Here is a 21,453-nt window from a genome sequence, read left to right on the forward strand (position 1 = left end):
CCTGCCCTCTTTGGAGTTGAGGCACAAATGACCAGGATTAACATTAAAATGGAGGTCATCAAAATGACAAGAGATTCTTTGTAGCAATACCCACTCCAAACTAACCCTGGTATAGCATCACAGGACTGATGACAGGAGCTGAAAGGAATCAAGGTATTTTACCCCAAAAAATATTTCTTTGAAATATTTTGAAATGGCCTTACAAAGCCATCTCTTGTAGGGGAAATATGCGTTCTGTAGAGAATCCCTTTCCCCTTTCCAGTTCTTTTCCTGGCTCAGGAGAGAGTAACTAAGAGTGTGACACCTTGGCTGGGCGCGGTGGCTCAAGCCTGTAATCCCAGCACTTTGGGAGGCCGAGGCGGGTGGATCACGAGGTCAAGAGATCGAGACCATCCTGGTCAACATGGTGAAACCCTGTCTCTACTAAAAATACAAAAAAAAAAAAAAAATTAGCTGGGCGTTGTGGCACGTGCCTGTAATCCCAGCTACTCAGGAGGCTGAGCCAAGATTGCGCCATTGCACTCCAGCCTGGGTAACGAGAGCGAAACTCCATCTCAAAAAAAAAAAAAAGAGTGTGACACCTTTATGTTCTGATAAGAGACATTTACCATCTATTCCCTGTGAAGCCTGCTACCTGGGACCTTAATCTGTTAATGCATAACAAGACTCTTGACTTCCACAACCCCCCTTACCTTACTTAATTCAAGCATTTATTTCTATTAACTTCATCTCTTTAGGCAAAGCTTAACTTTTCAACCAATTGCCAATCAGAAAATTTTTGAATCCATCTGTCCTGAAAGATCCCCCCTCAATGTGCTGCTTTTCCAAGCTGAACCAACGTATTCCTTACTGTATTGATTATGTCTTTGCCTGTAAATTCTATCTCCCTAAAGTGTATAAAGCCAGCTGTAACCCCACCACCCTGGGCATATGTTCTCAGGACCTCTTGAGACTGTGTTCCTGGCCATAGTCACTCATATTTGGCTCAGAATAAACATCTTCAAATATTTTATAAAGTTTGGTTTTTTTTTTTGGTCACTAGTATCAATAGTAATCGCAATAGCCTGCCAATGAAGAAGAGACTTTATAGTCTGGTTTTCCCCTACAGAACAGGTGCTTCTTTCCCTCTACTATCTAAATTAATAACTAGCTTCTATGTTTGGTCATCTCCCTGTTCTCTCCTCCTCTAAAAGGCTTCTGTTTGCTCCCACCAAAATTCAGCACCATATAAGCTTAGGCATATCTGTATCAGTGTCGGCGGGAGCAAATCCATACAGGTCTGCAGGAACCTCAGTTCTTGCCTACTCAGAAGAAAGAATTTGACTGAGGGGCATAAGACAGAAGGAGAGACCAAGGCAAGTTTCAAAGCAGGAATGAAAGTTTGTTAAAAAGCTTTAGAGCAGGAACAAAAGGAAGAAAAGTACACTTGGAAGAGGGCCAAGCGAGCAACTTGAAAGATAAATACACGATTTGACCTTTGGACTTGGGTTTTATATGCTGGCATACTTCCAGGGCGCTGTATCCTTTCTCTCCTGATTCTTCCCTTGGGGTATGCTGTCCCCATCTGCAGTGACCTGCTAGCACTTGGGAGGGTAGCATGTGCAGTGTGTTAACTAGAGTTGTAGGCAGGCTCACTTGAGGTGTTCATCCATTACCAGTCAAATGTCCCAAGTGGTCATATACCAGTTAAACTCCACCATTTTGCCTCTTAATGTACATGCTTGAACTCATTCAATCAGCTCCTAAAATCTTATCGGGAAGCTACTGATCACCAGTTTCAGGTGTTTATGTCTATAAAGAGGCTGCCTTTCTCTGGTGTCAACTGTGAACAATTATCTTAAAGGGACACTGTGACAATTGCCTGACCATCACCTGATGGTTGCCTGACATTCCCGGTGGTGGGGGCTGAGGGAAGAGTCCTCTCCTGCTTTGTTCATGCCTGATTAGCTACCTACTGTAACAAGAGGACATACGTTATAGTCAAGAAAGAATTCTAAGAAAGTCATCACAGATAGGAAACTCTATTCAGTGCCAAATGCACCAAATAATCTGCTATAAATAAGTGTATCTCTGCTGTGTCAATTCCACAAGACTTAACAAGAAGGAACTATATCAGATTACAGAATAATAAAACCCATAATTGCTAAACAAATTAAGCATTTTATATTTATTATTTTAATTTAAATTAATCAAGTTCTTTATGGTAGTGAGGTAAGGTAATAAAAAAACAATTCATTTTCAAAGGGAAATTAGATTTATATGAATCATTACTATGGGAAGAATCAATGAAGTGGTAATTTGTAATGACAGGAAAATAAAAAAATGGGTCACTAGGGAAAGAAGCAAATCAGTTTACTGAAATCTTTAAAACCACCTCAATATGTGAAAATATATCTTTAAGACCATATTTAAAAGAATTCTATTTGATATATTTTAATATGCAGGAATTTAAAATTTACCTATACATTGATATCTCAATTAAAAAAAAATCTATGTCACTGAGACAGAAGATTTCTGAATCATTCTGTTGTTTTGACTTTTTAAATGTCCTTTTCTCTCTTCAGCTATTTTTAAACCATAAGTACTTCCCTATCTTGAAGACATTTAAAAATACTTCATTTTGAAGAAACTATCAAAGGGACATCAATTGGCACATATGCCTGGCATCAGGGCACACCAAATGGCCCAATTAAACCATTTGCAGTCTTTACAAGATACGATTTAAATGTACCCAAGAAATCTCAAATGGTTCCTCATGCATTATTATCTTTACCAATGAGCTATGTCCCAGGAACTGAGCACATAAATCCCTGCAGAAACCGATGAGGTACCGTTTGTCTCAGACACTCACGGGAGGATGTTAGTTGCCACAGAAGAGAAGGAGTTTTCAAGCTGAACACAACGATCAAAAAAATGCCTTCTTCAGGAAGGACAATATGGTCAGAGGAAAATGAAAGTCTGCCAGCACCTCCCTCTATTGGGAAGTGTATTCCTCACACCAGGTTTTAAAATCAATTGCTCTAAAATCAGTCTGAGGAGGAAAACCTTTATACTTCTTCCTTTCTCCACTGGGAAAGTCTTCAACAGATCAGGATATGTCTTCTTGATGTGATAAATTTGAAGAAAAATAGTAAAATATAGAAGAGAATTGCTAGTAAAGTTATAGGTTCAATCTATATATTCTTCACTAGAAAACCAAGAAATAGCAATAAATTAGGAAACAAAATAGTTGGGCTGGCTCAAGAGTGAACACCACTAGTGGCACCGACCTTACCCTGTCCCTTTCACTAGTCATGATTTGGCACATTTCTTTTTTCTTTTTTTCCCCCCCAGAAACAGGGTTGCACTCTGTTGTCCAGGCTGGAATGCAGTGGCACGATCATGTCTCACTGCAGTCTCAAACTCTTGGGCTCAAGCAATCTTCCCGTCTCAGCCTCCGAGTAGCTGGAACTACTACTCGGAGCGGGACCCTGTGTCTACAAAAAAAGTGGGCATGAGCCAGCATGCCCACTTTTTTTGTAGACACAGGGTCCCGCTATGTTCAGCAGGCTGGTCTCAAACTCCTGGTCTTATGTGAAGCTCCTGCCTCGCTCAGCCTCTCAAAGTGCTAAGATTACAGGCGTGAGCCACAGCGCTCGGTTGAGTTGGCAAGTTTCTGAATGTGGTTCTACCCGGCACACTGATGCAGGAAGCCCGCACCTCAAAAGGCAGAGCTCTCTTAGCTTGGCTGCCCCTACTTCATCTTTGGAAGATTGTTTCCATTGCTAAGATACCTGTCAGGAATTCTCTTCCTAACGTGTTTGCAAACCCTTGCTCAGGCCTCTGCTCTCCTCCGCATTATCTATATACCTTTCTGCTGGGTGCAGGTTCTAATCTTCTTTGACCCCTGTTTTTTGTAGCAAACTGCTCAACTGCTTTCTTAGCTTGGATCCTTGGGTTGTACTTTTTTGCCACTCTGCAGAAGCTTAATTGCTGTCTTTGGTTAAGAATATATGATATCTGACTGAAAAGTCACCCATTAGGCTTCAAAGGACATAATGGGTAAGAGGGATGAAGATATTCAGGGGAAGGAGAAGAATGACTTGTAAGCTTAGAGCATCAGCCTAACCAGTTAATATGTATATATTTGAACACACCTTCTTATAATCATGAGATATAATGTGCTAAATTCTACTGGCTAGTACATGCCATGCCAATACTAGAAATGTATCATATTGATGTATGTGTTGTCACACCACCATATCAGACTTAGGCTAGTGCTTTTAGAATTGGCATATTTCATAAAAACTCATGCCAGTGACCTCTTTTTTAATAGTCTGTACATTTTATCAATTAAAGCTTAATATCAATAAGCTATGTTAATTTAAATTCATCTCTAATTTTATATTTACAGGTACATTTAAGAATAAGCTGTTTATTTAAACAATTAATACATCTCTGAGTATATTCATATCTATTTAGCACGGCATAGCATTTAATAGATTGATGTCATTAATGAAAATCTAGTAAAAATGAAGCAAATAACACAAATGCAGCCTTTATCATTTATAACATATTCAGTTGCATAAAACACTACACTGATGACCTTCTATCAACCATATAACAGAACATGACAATTATTCTCAGTGATATCTTCTTCCTGCCTCTTAGGCCTGGAGTCAAGATGAAGCCTGAGATGTCAAACCCGAGGGAAAGGAAGCCCTTATATTTACACACTATAATTACTCGTAAAGACACTCATCAGATAAAATCCCTCCAAATATACTGATATATCAACATCACCAACATCATTTCAAGTAACTTTAAATGTTAGATATTTTAAATATTTGAGGTGATGTCCTTTCATAATAATTGTAGTTGACTCTTGAACATCACAGGGCTAGAGTTGCTGACTCTCTGCACCATCAGAAATCCATGTATAACTTTTGACTCCCCCCCAATTTTCTTTTTTTTTTTTTTGAGATGGAGTTTTGCTCATTACCCAGGCTGGAGTGCAATAGTGCGATCTCGGCTCACCGCAACTCCGCCTCCTGGGTTCAGGCAATTCTCCTACCTCAGCCTCCTGAGTAGCTGGGATTACAGGCATGTGCCACCATGCCCAGCTAATTTTTTGTATTTTTAGTAGAGACGGGGTTTCACCATGTTGACCAGGATGGTCTCGATCTCTTGACTTCGTGATCCACCCGCCTCAGCCTCCCAAAGTGCTGGGATTACAGGCTTGAGCCACCACGCCCGGCCAACTCCCCCCAAAATTTAACTACCAACAGCCTACTGTTGACCTCAAGCCTTACTGATAAACAAGCAGTCAACACATATTTTGTGCATGTATTATATATACAGTATTCTGACCATACAGTAACTGGAGAAAAGAAAATGTTAAGAAAATCGTAAGGAAAAGAAAATATATTTGCTATTCACTAAGTGGAAGTAATTAATCATAAAGGTCTTCATCCGTAAACATTTTCACCTTGAGTAGACTGAGGAGGAGGAGGAAGAGGAAGGCTTGGTCTTGCTGTCTCAGGGGTGGCAGAGACAGAGGAAAATCCACATATAAATGCAGTTCAACCCTGTGTTGTTCAAGGGTCAACTGTACACAAGTACCCAAAATTTACTTAATAGAATTTATATTAAGCTGGATTTCACTTCTAAATGTAATATCCTTGGAATCTTTCATTTTTACTCCAAGATATGATTTTTCTAAATTGTTAATAAAATTTACTTAATAGAGTTTATCATATTAAGTTGGATTTTACTTCTAGATGTAAATATCTTGAAATCTTTTATTTTTACTCAGATATGATTTTTATAAATTATTAATAAAATTCTTTTTTGAGTTCATAAAGGACACGACACTTTGGCTGCCAATGATAATACCTAATTTTAAAATGTTCTCACGAATCCTACTCTCTCCTTCTCTGCAGTTTTTAGAGCCTGCTTCCTACATTGGATTCATCGGCATGGGTGCTTTCACCCATAGTGCAGGCTAATGCCTTCCATAAGGTGGGCACCAGCCATCTGCCTCTTCCATTCCTCCAGAATATGAAAGGGACTCAGACTGCTTTGAGCTAATCATCTCAGAGAAAAGATGATGACACTAAGTTGATTTTTAAAATAACAGTCTTTTTCAATTGTAATTCTTATTCATTATAGTGTAAAACCAAAATAAAACATCTCGTTTGCAAGTCTTACAGAACAGATAATGTAAGAATTCTTAAAATAATAATACAAATACAAATTATACCTTGGTTAATATGCTATGGACATGTATTTTACAGAAGGTTTAACAATATTTATCATTCATAGAAAGCAGCTTACATATTCAATGCAACTGAATAAATGGGAACCTATGTTAAAATTGCCAGTGAAATCACATCTATCAGTGGCACTACTACCCTCAAATCTAATAAATATATCCTTTCATCCTATAAAGATTAGGCCTCAGCCTTCTGTCAAAATTCTAATCAACTGGATGCTCATTAAGTATTATTTGGTGCTTTCAAGCCTGATGAAATACAACCTCTAATTATTTGGCAATCAAAAGAAAATAATCAAATAATCACTGTAAAAAGTTCCTTCTTTAATGTAAAACATGTGGCTATTATAAAACATTCTCATTCATGAGGAATTTCTTCAATTGTATGTGTGTGTGTGTGTGTGTGTGTCCATATGATATATATTAAATGAAAGATTATCCACATTTTGTTCTTTAGGCTCTATAGCAAATCTCTTCCCATCACAATAGAAAGGTCTGAGATAACTAACATTTCTACTTCTGCAAAAGGCAAAATTTGTTCAATTAAAAATTATAATGCCTTAAATTTCCACGAACACATGAATTTGTCTTGTTTTCTTTTACAAACTCATATAAATGTAGACGCAGGCACCCCAAAGAGAGAAAAAAGCCGCATCCTCTCTAACTCAGGCTGTCGTCTCACTCAAAAACTTCTCATTTTTATGAGTTCAAACAAGACAACTAATACAAATCTATCTACAAAAAGATGTACAGCAAGACTATACTAATGTTATTACAAAATTATAGTGTGTATTTTACCATTATTTCTAAAATGTCTTGGCTAGTCTGTTTAAAATAATTCAAACTTCAGATTTAAAAGAAAAAACAATTTTTATAAAAAACAAGCTCAAACTAAAAAGAGTTCTTGATGTTGGTAGGACATAGTCTGTTCTCATTAAATAGGAACTCAGGATAGAATCACTGATAATAATACAAGTAAAGAGAACATAGTTCCTTGTATTATTATTTTAAATAAATTTGCAGCATTTATGAAATTGAGATTAAAGATGAAAGAATAAATCTTACATAGTTCAGTTTGCCATACTACCTTCTAACTCATCTTAAACACAAAGCTTTAAGAACTCACAAATTATTTCAACATATAGAAACTCATGAGTACTTACACAAATTGCTGTCACCTTCCCCACCCTTAGAGAAATTATCAGAAGTCTTAGGAAAACACCTACCTCTTACAAATATCCCAGCATTTACTGACCTCAGCCCTACTACTGCTTTTAAAAAACAAAACCATTGAAAACTGAGCTGAAAACTAAAGTCATTATCTTGATTTTTCTTTAGAAAATTCATTCCATTTTCTCACTTTGAGATTTTCTCACTGCGTTTTCTCCTTCCTTATGACTCCTTTCTTACATCTTTGTTGTTTTTTTTTTCAGACTGAGTCTCTCACTGTCGCCCAGGCTGGAATGCAGTGGCATGATCTCAACTCACTGCAACCACCCGCTCCCAGGTTCAAGCAATTCTCCTGGCTCAGCCTACCAAGTAGGTGGAATTACAGGCACCCGCCACCACTCCCAGCTAAGTTTTTGTATTTTTAGAAGAGACCGGGTTTCACTATGTTGACCAGGCTGGTCTCAAACTCCTGATCTCGTGATCGGCCCACCTCAGCCTCCCAATGCACTTGGATTACAGGCGTGAGCCACCATGCAGGGCCTTCTCATAACCTTTCAGTGGTAGATAAGTAGGCAGTACCTTTGTCATGTAAAATTCAGTGCCTTGTTTAAAAGATTTGAACTTCTCTATTCATATATAGGATAGTGGAAAATGTAAACCTTTTTTTAATTGTTCTAGGGAAAAGTAAGCTTTTTCCCCTCTATATCATGTGACAAAAGCCTCCAGCTCTCTAAAATATTTAATTATTACAGACCTATCTCCTCTGCTAGACTAGACACTTCATGAGGGGAGGAGTCTGTGTTATTATCACCTCTCTTTTCTCAGGGACTAAAACAGTAGCTAGAACATACAGGGCACTCAATAAACATTCACTTGATTAATTTTATATATTTTAGCATAAGTATTTGTCATTTACATATTCTGCTGATCAAATGGGATAGGCATCAAGCTACTGCTAAAAATTTTAACAGGAGACCAGAAAGTAAATTCTCCCCAAGGGTAACTTAATATCCTTGCCTTTTCATGTTGATGACTACAAGTATCTAAAACTATGGCATTCTACATGCCATAAGAAGGTAGTGCCTTTTCAGTCAGGGCATGAACATACAAATATATTTTTGACTGTACAGCATATGGTAATAACTTAAAAATTATATGCCTAATTGTGAAAAAAAGAACTATGCTTGCCAGAATCCAAGTCCTGTGAAAGTAGCCAATGCTATCTCATTAGTTACTAAGCTAATGGAAATGCTGCCAGCATTTCTTTCAGTGTCTGGAAAACAGAGTCTGCAATGTGCCAAGTCTTCACTGATTTATTTTTGTAAACAGCAGTGTAATAAACCCAAAGAAGCCAAAAAAGCAAGTTTTTTAAAAATAAATATTCATTTGTTGTCAAGATAGATATGACCTTTCTACCCAGCCTATTACTGACAATTCAGACAGACTATGGGAACTAGTCACTCATTTATCTTAACTGCATTTGCAGGTACTACCACCACTCAAGTTTTAAAATGCCCTCAAATTTGCGTTCCTTTGGCGTTTTTGCAAGAAACCACATTATTTTAAACACGTACCTAATTATTTTCTGACCGTTCAGGAAAACCCAATAATATAAATCTACAAAATGAAATAATACTCAAGAATTACACTTTTCTTCCTCAGTAATGCCTGCACACAACCTTCAGCTTTAAATTCACTATGTTTTATGGGAATTCTACAAATAAGCACCATAGTGGGGCCCAAAACCAGGCGTGCTCAGGAGTGAAGCTGTTTGAGTCCTGGCTCCAGAACTTACTGGTTCGTAAGACTTTGGGGCAAGTTATCCCAGCTTTCTAAGCCTCAATCTTAAATTCACAAGATGGAAATAATTCAGTATACATCTCAGTGTTTCTTTAAAAGATCTAAACGCATTAATTCATGTAAAGTGCTTAAGGCAACTAAAAACTCAATAGAACTCAATAACTATTATTATTATGCATCAATACGGATACTTGTTTAAAAATAAGCTGCTTGGGAAAATGGATACTGTGTGTATTTTCAAATCTTGCTTTCTCTCCTTGTTTTGATTCAGATACTGTCCTAAAACTTGAGCTATCTCACTTACATGAATTTCACTCTCACAAACTATAAGAAACTTATATATTAAGGTTCTGTGATTTAGAAAAAGTTAGGACTCAATGCTCTTTTTTAAAACATCTAATCACAAATATTTTATGCATAATAAAAGATAAAATAGACTTAGAATAGAACAGTGTTTATTTTCATGGTTGCATTTCAAAAACAAATGTCTATGAGTGAAGTCTGGTTCTTTAATTATGGAAGAGTTACATGAAGGTGACAGAAAATCAGCTAGTTTTCAAAACCAAGTAAGATTTCTGTGGTGTACATGGCATACAGGCTGGACTAAGTTAGATTAACAGACTGAAGATAAGTGGGCACATTATTCAGAGCACAGAGATTAATCAGACTGGCTGGTGAGCCATATATACTAGTGAGAAGGTGATCGAGGTGGCAGGAAAGACTATGAGCAAACCACAGAGGGCCTTGACTGACTGGCTTTGTTTTCTGGGCAAGGAGGATTGGTTTTCAATAGTCTGCAGGTAGCACTGCTTGAAAAGCTAGAAATGACAAAGGGGTGAAATTATGAATTCAGAGACTGGTACCAGTTACTCAAAGTAGGGGACTTAAGGGATGGCCAGGGGCAATACTGCATTCCTCCCCCCCACACACATTCCTCATCTGCACCTCCTATCAAAGCTACCCCCAAATACATCTCAAGTCCACAGCTTCTTCACCATAAGCACTGTCACCTCAATCGTCCATGCCAGGCTAGGGTCTACGATTGCTTTAACAGACTTCTAAGAGATCTTTTGGGCTCCAATTTGCCCTGTTCCCACCCAGTTTCCAAGACACATCAATTCTCAACAGTTCGGTCAAAGTAATATTTAAAAGTGTAAACTCAAAGATTTCATTGATTTATATAAAGCCCTTTCAATGATTTTCCTATGATTCTTCATTAAAAACCTATGTTCTTCATTCCCCTTCACGTGTATCATTCTAGCCGCATGAATATCCTTCCATTTATTCTTCAAACCAAGCTTCCTTCTGCCTCAGGAAATATTATTCCTTTATAGAATGCCCTCTCACCACCACACCATCATTTCAGAGCTGGCTCGTTTCCACATTTAGCATATCAGATTTAAGGTTATCTCCTTCTCCACTCAATTGAATCCTACTACTGTTTTCTTGCTTAGCCCCTTCTCTTTTCTTTAAAATATTTTCTGTAATTTAGAGCTATTCTATTTTGTACATGCATATTAGTCAGTTTTCCTGCTGCTAATAAAGAAATGCCTGAGACTGGGCAATTTACAAAGAAAGAGGTTTACTGGACTCACAGTTCCACATGGCGGGGGAGGCCTCACAATCACAGTAGAAGGCGAAAGGCACGTTTCACATGGCAGCAGACAACGCAAGAGAGCTTGTACAAGGAAATTCCATTTTAAAAACCATCAGACCTCATGAGGCTCACTTACTATCATGAGAACAGCACAGGAAAGACCCACCCCATAATTCAATCACCTCTCACTAGGTTCCTCTCATGACACATGGGAACTCTGGGAGTTAGAGGATAGATTTGTGTGGGGACATAGAGCCAACCATATCACTCTGCCCCTGGCCCCTCCCAAATCTCATATCTTCACATTTCAAAATCAATCATGCCTTCCCAACAGTCCCCTAAAGTCTTAATTCATTTCAGCTCTAACTTAAAAGTCCACAGTCGAATGCCTCATCTGAGACAAGGCAAGTCCCTTCTGCCTATAAGCCAGTAAAATCAAAATAAAGTTAACTACTTCCTAGATACAATGCGGGTACAGGCATTGGGCAAATACAATGGTTCCAAATGGGAAAAACTGGCCACAACAAAGGGGATACATGCCCCATGCAAGTGCAAAATCCAGCAGGGCAGCCCAATCTTAAAACTCCAAAATGATCTCCTTTGACTCCATGTCTCACAACTGGATGATGCTGATGCAAAACACGAGTTTCCATGGTCTTGGACAGCTCTGCCCCTATTCCTTACCACTTTCATGGACTGGCACTGAGTGACTGTGTTTTTTCCAGGCACATGGTGTAAGCTATTGGTGGATCTATTATTCGGGGGGTCTGGAGGATGGTGGCACTCTTCTCACAGCTCCACTAGGTAGTGCCCAAGTACAGACTCTGTGGGGACTCCAACCCCACATTTTCCTCCTGCACTGCCCTAGGATAGATTCTCCATTAGAGCCACACCCCTACTGCAAACTTCTGCCGGGACAAGCAGGCGTTTCCATACATCTCCTGAAACCTAGGAAGAGGTTCCCAAACCTCAATTCTTGACTTCTATGCACTTGCAGGCTCAACACCACATAGAAGCCGCCAAGGTTTGGGGCTTGCACCCTCTGAAGCCACAGCCCAAGCTAGACCTTGGCCCCTTTTAGTCACGGCTGGAGTGGCTGGGATGCAGGGCACCAAGTCCCTAGGCTGCACAGCAACTCTAGGCCTAGCCCACTAAACCATTTTCTCCTCCTAGGCCACTGGGCCTCTGATGGAAGAAGCTTCTGTGAAGACTTCTGACATGCCCTGGAGACATTTTCCCTACTTTCTTGGGGATTAACATTAGGCTCCTAGCTACTTAAGCAAATTTCTGCAGCAGGCTTGAATTTCTCCTCAGAAAATGGGATTCTCTTTTCTTTTCTTTTTTTTTTTTTTTGAGATGGAGTTTCGCCCTTGTTACCCAGGCTGGAGTGCAACGGCACGATCTCAGCTCACCGCAACTTCCGCCTCCTGGGTTCAGGCAATTCTCCTGCCTCAGCCTCCTGAGTAGCTAAGATTACAGGCACGCACCACCATGCCCAGCTAATTTTTGTATTTTTAGTAGAGACGGGGTTTCACCATGTTGACCAGGATGATCTCGATCTCTTGACCTCGTGATCCACCTGCCTCGGCCTCCCAAAGTGCTGGGAGGGATTCTCTTTTCTACTGTACTGTCAGGCTGCAAATTTTCTAAACTTTTATGCTCTGCTTCCCTTATAATACCAAATGCCTTTAACAGCACTCAAGTCATCTTTTGAATGCTTTGCTGCTTAGAAATGTCTTCCACCAGATACTTTAAATCATTTCTCTCAAGTTCAAAGTTCCACAAATCTCCAGGGCAGGGACAAAATGCCACCAGTCTCTTTGCTAAAACATAACGAGAGTCAGTTATGCTGCAGTTCCCAACAAGTTCCTCATCGCCATCTGAGACCACCTTACCTGGACCTTATTTTTCATATCACTATCAGGATTTTTGTCAAATCCATTCAACAAGTCTCCAGGAAGTTCCAAAATTTCCCACATTTCTCTGTCTTCTTCTGAACCCTCCAAACTGTTTCAACCTCTGCCTGTTACCCAGTTCCAAAGTCGCTTCCATATTTTCTGGTATCTTTTCAGCAGCACCCACTCTACTGGTACCAATTTACTGTACTAGTCAGCTTTCATGCTGCTGATGAAGACATACCCGAGACTGGGAAATTTATAAAAGAAAAGGGTTCACTGGACTTACACCTCCACATGGCTGTGGATGCCTCACAATCACAGTGAAAGGTAAAAGGCACATCTCACATGGTGGCAGATAGAAGAGAGCTTGTACAGGGAAATTTCCACTTCCAAATCCACCAGATCACATGGAAATCTTTTGCTATCACAAGAACAGCTCAGGAAAAATCTGCCCCATAATTCAATCACATTCCACAACACATGCGAATTGTGGGATTTATAAAATGAGATTTGGGTGGGGACACAGAGCAAAACCATATCACCCTGAGGCAGCTGGATTGACAGAATGGTGGAATGGCCTTTTAAAGTCACAATTACACTGCTAACTAGGTGACAATACTTTGCAGAGCTGGTGCAAAGTTCTCCAGAAGGCTGTGTATGCTCTGAATCAGCATTCAATATATGATACTCTTTCTCCCATAGCCAGAATTCACAGGTACAGGAATCAAGGGGTGGAACTGGAAGTGGCACCACTCACCATCACCCCTAGTGATCCACTAGCAAAATTTTTGCTTCCTGTTCCTACAACATTACATTCTGCTGTCCTAAAGGTCTTAATTCCAGAGGGAGGAATGCTGTCACTAGGAGACACAACAATGATTCTATTAAACTGGAAGTTAAGATTGCCACCTGGACAGTTTGGGCTCCCCCTAACTTTAAGTTAACAGCCTAAGAAGGAAGTTACAGTATTGGCTGGGGTATCTGACCCAGACTATCAAGAGGAAATCAGTCTAGTGCTCCACAATGGAGACAAGGAAGAGTGTGCATGGGATACAGGAGATCCAGTAGGGCATCTCTTAGTATTACCATGCTCTGTGATTAAGGTCAACAGGAAACTACAACAGCCCGAACCAGGCAGGACTACAAACAGCACATACCCTACAGAAGTGAAAGTTTGGGTCACTCCCCCAGGAAAAAAACAAGCATGCTGAGGTGCTTGCTGAAGCCTAAGGGAATACAGAATTGGTAATAGAAGAAAGTAGTCATCAGTACCAGCTATGACCACATGACCAGTTGCAGAAATAAGGACTGCAATTATCATGAGTATATCTTCCTTCTTTTGTTAAAAACATGTTTGTGCATGTATACACATGTACTAAGAAAATATCTTCATTTTATTTCCTTTTTCCTTTATCCTATGATATAAGATTTATGGACTTCATATCAGCATTTAAGTACTGTTAACTTTATATAATAGCATTTGGTTTGGGGATTTGTACATTTCCGGTTGAAGGAAGGATAGCTGTATTATGTTAGGTATAATAATGACCTTATTATGCCTTTATTTGAAGATTATGTATAGTCTCAGGAGATGTATATAGGTTCAAGTTGACAAGGGGTAGACTTGTGATGGTTAAAACTGAGTGTCGACTTAATCGGATTGAAGGATGCAAAGTATTGATCCTAGGTGTGCCTATGAAGGTGTTGACAAAGGAGATTAACATTTGAGTCAGTTGGATGGGAAAGTCAGACCCACCCTTAATCTGGGTGGGTACTAACTAACCAGCTCTCTGTGAGGCCAGAATATAAGGAGGCAGAAAAACATGATAAGACTAGACTGGCTTGGCCTCTCAGCCTACAGCTTTCTCCCATGCTGGATGCTTCTAGCTCTCGAACGTCAGACTCCAAGTTCTTCAGCTTTGGGACTTGGACTGGCTTCCTTTCTCCCCAGCTTGCAGATGGCCCATTGTGGGACCTTCTGAGATAATACAACTTAAGAAACTCCCTTTTATATACATGTCGATCCTATCTGTTCTGTTTCTCTAGAGAACCCTAACTAATACAATGTGTGTGTGCACATGTACAAGTGTACTTGTGTGCACTTCTGCTTGATTGCAGTTGGCTCGGCTTTGTTTGTCTCCCAGAATAGGCTGTAAATTCTTTTTTTTTTTATTTTTGAGAAGAAATCTCACTCACTCTGTCACCCAGGCTGGAGTGCCATGGTATGATCTCGGCTCACTGCAACCTCTGCTTCTCAGATTCAAGTGATTCTCCTGCCTCAGCCTCCTGAGTAGCTGGGACTACAGGCACACACCACCCCATCCAGCTAATTTTTGTAATTTTTTTTTTTTAGTAGAGACAGGGGTTTCACCATATTGGCCAGGCTGTAACTTCTGAGAGCAGAAACCACATCTGTACTGGGAAAAAGTAGGCCTTCAATAAATACTAGTGAGTGAATAATTTAATGAGCAAAGAATGTATAAATGAATGAAACTTTAAAATATGAAAATATTAACTATAAAAACAAAACAGAGGCATTAAAAAAGATATTTTTGAAGAAAATGGGAGATGGATCAAAAAAACTGCTTCAGAAGATAACATTTAAAATAGATGCTGATTGTGTTCTAGGTACCACACTAGATGCTTTACGCTGTTTCTCTCTTAATGTTAAGAATTAAGTAATTCTCAAAGGCAATGGCAAATGGCTAATTTTTGCTGCTCCAGATCCACTCTCCCTATTGTTTTCCATCATGTAGGACAGAACTTAACCTTTCCCCAAATGGGATGTGGCCTTGGGTTCTAACGAGTAATCTCTAGGCCCCTGAAATGTCAGGAGTGTCTGGTTGCCTGGAGGGCATTGGTCATGCTATAGAGACTACCAGTATTTGTTACGGTAGGGCCTCGTCACACTAGTAAAACCAGTAATTCCATTTTAGGTTTGAGTTACATGGTATCAGTCAACCTAGAGACTGAGATCATCCACATAGCAATCCATCGTGTCTGTTTGTACATGGAGCCTCAACAGAAACTGTGAACCCCAAGATTCGGGTAAACTCCCCAGTTCAGCAATACTCTATGCATATTGTCACATTTAGGCTAGGAAAGGAAAGTGTCCTGATTCCAAAGGGAAAAGACAATGGAAGCTGCATGTATGGTACTTTCCTGGATCTGCTCTATGTGCTTCTTTCATTAGCTGATTTTAATTTGTATCCTTTCCCTATCATAAACCACAGCCATGAGTACAGCAGCTTTTAGTGAGGCATGTGAGTCCATCCAGCACATTATCAAACAGCAAGGGAGTTATGGGAACCCCTACTTAGATAAAATCGGTACCAATGGACAGACAGTATTGGGAACTGTTCTCTCTAACTTTGTAGCTGGCTTAAACTCTCATATTTACCGCTGTCTCTGGCCGGGGAAACTGACCTACATGGATTACATTAAAAGGTGTAACCTCTGCCTAAAGGTTGGGTGTGACCAATGGGGAGCCCAGATGAAGGCAAGAGGGAGACGGGAGGGAGAACCTAGCATTTATTAATGTGGTTCTCCCTCACTGGAACCGCCTTAGATTGGCTATGTTGCTTTTTGATACCGATTCACTGTTCCTCCCCTTCTCCCTCTGGATATGTACATTTGTAATTAGATTAGTTCTTTTAAAAATAAATATTTCTCAACTTCTCCTAATCTGACTGGGCTATTTACTTTCCCTTTGGAAAGGTCACTAATACAAGAAAGCACTACTTCATAGGAAAACTGATGCTCAAAAAGACTATGAGGAAAAAGAAAAATAAAGAATTGTTTAAAGTTAAATGGTTAGGAAGTGGTAAAAGTGACATTCAAACCCCAGTTTGTCCAATGGCCAAGTATATTCTCTTTCCATTACCTCAGGCCGAAGAAAAATTGACAAATGAGATAAAGAAAAGTAAGAGAAACAGGGAATGAACCAGGAATACATACAGTCATGGTCTCTAACAGATAAGAGAATCGCAGCAAGAGATTAAGGATGTGGGGAGAAGTATGAAAGATACACAATCCTTCAAGGAGGAGTTAATGCTTAGTAATCCTTCAATTAAACCAGTGTGCTACTAGGCTATTTGAAGTATGAAGCATTAAATTTAAAAAAGAAAAAGAAATAAAATCATACAACCATTATGCACTGTAGATCAATTAACAGTGGTAAAGAAGAGCGTATGTATTCGTGTATCAGCGAATGAATGCACACTCACCTCCATACATACACATATACATATGTACATCAAGAAACCACAGAGAATACAGACTAAGAGAAGGAAAGTGTGTGAGAAGACATATGGCTAAATTTATTTTGTGTATCACTAATGATTCTGCAAAAATATTTGTGACTGATGGGCCCCATTTTTCATTGTGAGAAAGAAATATTTCACAATAAACTTTGACAGAGAAAAATATATCTTGTATAGAATAATTTTTCACCTTTCCAGGCTGATATAAATTAATATGCAAAACCACCAAAAAACAAGTGATTGGTCTTCATATTTTCATAAAAACAATATGCAGCTTAAAAGTGATACACAAAATAAATTTAGCCATATGTCTTCTCACACACTTTCCTTCTCTTAGTCTGTATTCTCTGTGGTTTCTTGATGTACATATGTATATGTGTATGTATGGAGGTGAGTGTGCATTCATTCGCTGATACATGAATACATACGCTCTTCTTTACCACTGTTAATTTTATAAATTGTCATTTTATAAATATTTTGCAAAACAGAACTGCTTCACAGTTTTGTGGGGAAAGTGACAAAAAGCTCAAGATATGGGGTTTAAAATGTAGCAAACATTCTTCAATCATACAAAAGAAATGCTTTCAAGGAAGAATATCAAGTAATAAATTATGGTCAAAGTTCTTATTGTTTTTAATGTTTTTAATAGCACAAATATCAGCCTTCAGCAATAGAGAAACCTCTTAGTGATATAATAAGCCAATTTAAAAGTGTCCTTTAATGTCCAACTAAAATTTAAATATAGAAAATAGCAACATTAAAAGACCCTGTCTAGTCTCTGAACTTTAAACTTCCCAGAACAAAGCATGAGATCATTCTAAGAATTTCAGAAAAGACATGTCAGGAGTCTAACTCAAATCCCACTTGTTGTTCTGTCCACTAAGTTAGTGTGCATCAGGGACGAAGCCAGCTCTCTTTGCCCATACAACAAAGTAATAGTTATTTGAGAGAGTTGCTTTTTACTCAGCACTCAGTCTTCTTAGCTATGCACATGGACATGCTCCGGTAAGGTAAAATGGACACTATATCGAGTCAAGAGGCTTGCTTGATAAATGATTCCTTTTGCAACTTAAGCAAATAACTTTGTTATTATTTTTCTTTTAATGTTCCCGTCTTTAAATTTAGGGCACTAGACTAGATCTATTAAAGCAAACAGATTCCTTCCTTTGTACCAGCTTGTTTTACTGGTGATAACTGCTGGGCATGAAGAAGGATACTTTGTGCTCAGTGAGAAGGAGCACTTTGATCAATTAGCAATGCCTTCCATGGGCAAGCTGCAGTAGAAATGTTGTTTATTTAACATATCTGGGCTAGATGATTGTTAGTTGTCCTTTGAACTCAAACACTGAGTAAAATGAGGAACAATAATGAACTAATCTATAACAATAGTCCATAAAGAGCACTGAAACTGAGTGAGATTTTGATCTATAAAAGTAGAAACTCACAGTGGATGCTACCTAGGGTCTCTGAAAAGTAACACCTATGAATTTAGGTAAAAAATATTTTATTATATGTCTTTGTTACTATTTAGAAATTATTATAATGAAAATTGATTTTTATACTGACAATGTCTAGTGGCGTTTGGATTCCAAACACATAGAGATACATGTAGACACACAAAGCAGTCTGTCTCCTGAGACCCTCTGCAATGTTGCTCATAATCGTCACCCAATTACCACTTAGGGCTCACATGAGGAGGGGAGATGGGTTAATGTGGAACTAGTCTCCTTCCTGGAGAGAAAGCTAAGAGAGAGTGACAGCTACTCAAATCACACACACAAAACTGACCCCTAGGATCTCATTAGATCTTTCCAGAAAATGCTATTGAACAAGTTTCCAGGGCCAAAGACAAGACAAAGTTTTTCCACTCTTTGCGAATATATCATGAAGCAAGCCACATTTCAGCCTTAGGTACAGGCATCCCTAAAGTTTCACATCCAACGTGCCCTCTTTCAAAGACAGTCCATATATAACAGAAGAAAGGTTATAAATATTATCTAGAACTTTACAACACAGATTTATAGGTTGGAAAGAAAACAGTTTAGGTAAAGTAGTTCACGTTTTTGTCAGGAATTCAGGACTAGATGTAAATTGATAGTGGAAAAAAATGTGTAAAGTATAAAGTCCAAAGAAGCTTTGAATAATGAAAAGGAAGTCATAAATTCGATTGGAAAAAAAATACGGAGCACCACAAAACGATAAAGGGTTGCAGGCTTCACCTCACAAGGCAGCCTTTGCATCTGAAAATATCAGCAGTCTAACATCCTACAAAACATTCCACAATGTTTAAAGGAACATACTGTATGGCTGCACTGCTTCTAACTGTCACGGCAAATGACGATTAGCGTTCAGTCCGTGAATTCTATTAGTGGTATACAGAGAAATAATCACAGAGAAAGACAATGCTAGAAAAAACCATTTGGATTTCTTTGATCAAATAAAAATCTTATCTGTCTAGAAAGGAACTGATGACTGGATATTGTTTACTAAGAAAATAAGGAAGATTGATAAAAACTTAGAGTAAGTTGTTTTTGCAAAAGAGACTTTACAAGTTTGCCAAATTGAGCCTCATCCAAGAAATACTAATTGAGTTTAAAAGGATTTTCCCTAGTGAGTTTAAATTACTAATTCACTGAGAAAATCCAAAATGTTCTGCTGCAAGTGGCCACATTGGCCAGTATGGAAGGTATGTTGGACAGTAGGTGTAGTATTTTAACCGAAACTTAGATATACTCAAATACAACAAACCTACACTTCCTATATCTTCAAGTTGTAGTTAAATAATTTCAAAGGATTATCTATTTGATGTTTTTCTTGGTACTATGATTAATTCAAGTCTCTCACTTAAATTTCAGCTCAGAAAAAAAATCATGACTTTAAAAACATTTGTAGTTGTAAAAGAGTAATATGATGTTATATATTACTAAAAGTTTATAGCTTATAAAGAACTCGTATAACTCAATAACTAAAAGACAACTCAGTTTAAAAATGGGTAAAGGACTTGAACAGATATTTATCCAAAGAAGATAAATAAATGGCCAACAAGTACATGAAAAACTTTTCAACATAGTCATTAGAGAAATGCAAATCAAAACTCCCAGATGCTACTTCACACACACTAAAATTATAAGAATAAAAAAAAAGCCACACATACAAAAATGAAAAATAACAAGTATTGGTAGGAATGCAGAGGAGAAATGTAACCCTCCTACATAGCTGGTGTGAATGTAAACTGGTGCAGCCAATTTGGAAAACAGTTTGGTTTTCAAAAAACAGTTTGTGTCTTCAAAAAGGTAAACATAGAAGTACCATACAACCCAGTAATTCCATTCCTAGGTATGTATACCCCAAAACTAAGAATAGGTACTCAAGCAAATACATGTATATTAATGTTCATAGCAGCACTATTTGTAATAGCCAGAACATGAAAAAAAAAACAAATATCTGTCAATGGATAAATGGAGAAACAAAATGTGATATATACAATACAATATTATTCAGCCTTAAAAGGAAGTACTGATTCATGCTATGATGTGGATGTACCTTGAAAACATTATACTAACTGAAAGAGTCCAGACATAAAAGGGCACATATTGTATAATTCCATCCATATGAAATTTCCAGAATAGGTAAATTCACAGAGACAAAAAGCAGAGAGGTAGTTGCCAGGAGCAAGGGAAAGGAAGAACAGGAACTAACTGCTTAATGGGTACAGAGTTTTCTTGTGGTATGGTGAAAATGTTTTGTAACTTGATATAGGTGGTGGTTGTACAACACTGTGAATGTATTAAATGCCATCAAATTTATACATTATACCTTTATAAATGATTAATTCTATGTTATGTGAACTTTGATTTTTAATTTTAATGCAAATTTTTATACAGTTCCCAAGACTCTGTTGATGACACCATCCATTTAAAAAATGAGGTGTCATGACAAATGACTGAAAGACAATGTTAAAAGGAAATATTACCCACTGGCCAAATATAAGACATTTCAGAATCACAATAAATAATGATACTAATAGCTTACAACTCATTGTAGTGAAAAAGATCCATTAGCCCTTGCTAGTACTAAACCAGAAGGGAGAAGAGAAAGCTATTCCTTATGACAGAATTCCATGTAGTAAGCACAAAAGGAATGACAGAGTTAGAAACAGTCATTTTTGCAGCATCATCATAGTACTTGATTCAGGCAGGAATCATCGGTGACTGCTAAAACTATTGCATAAAAGTTGATGAGGAATTTAATATATACACAAAATACTTAACACCAAAAAAGTTCCCTCTACAGTGGAGAAACCTGGCAGATACTATCTTTAATAAATACCCAAAATACTTGATATCAAAAAAGTTCACTCTATAGTGGAGAAATCTGGCAGATACTATCTTTGCTAAGAAATCACAGTTGATATCACCAAGTCTGGGGCAAACTGGCAACTTGTGTCTTTTGATATGATGAACTTAACGCAGT

The 21,453-nt window shown here is 38.2% G+C and overlaps 1 protein-coding gene and 1 long non-coding RNA gene across 21 annotated transcripts in view; one reads left to right on the plus strand and one right to left on the minus strand.

Moving 5' to 3' along the window:
* Nucleotides 1-8,242, plus strand: part of LOC118143713 (uncharacterized) — a 37,408-nt gene extending 29,166 nt beyond the window's left edge. Inside the window, exon 3 of the long non-coding RNA XR_008473402.2 lies at nt 7,687-8,242. This is a non-coding gene — a long non-coding RNA (uncharacterized LOC118143713). The remainder of the gene's footprint in view (nt 1-7,686) is intronic.
* The window catches only part of IMMP2L (inner mitochondrial membrane peptidase subunit 2), a 935,160-nt gene that overhangs the window by 394,493 nt on the left and 519,214 nt on the right, over nt 1-21,453 (minus strand). The gene's annotated exons all lie outside the window — the stretch shown is intronic.

The sequence above is a fragment of the Callithrix jacchus genome, chromosome 11 (genome assembly GCF_049354715.1).
Source record: "Callithrix jacchus isolate 240 chromosome 11, calJac240_pri, whole genome shotgun sequence".
NCBI classification, from domain to species: domain Eukaryota; kingdom Metazoa; phylum Chordata; class Mammalia; order Primates; family Cebidae; genus Callithrix; species Callithrix jacchus.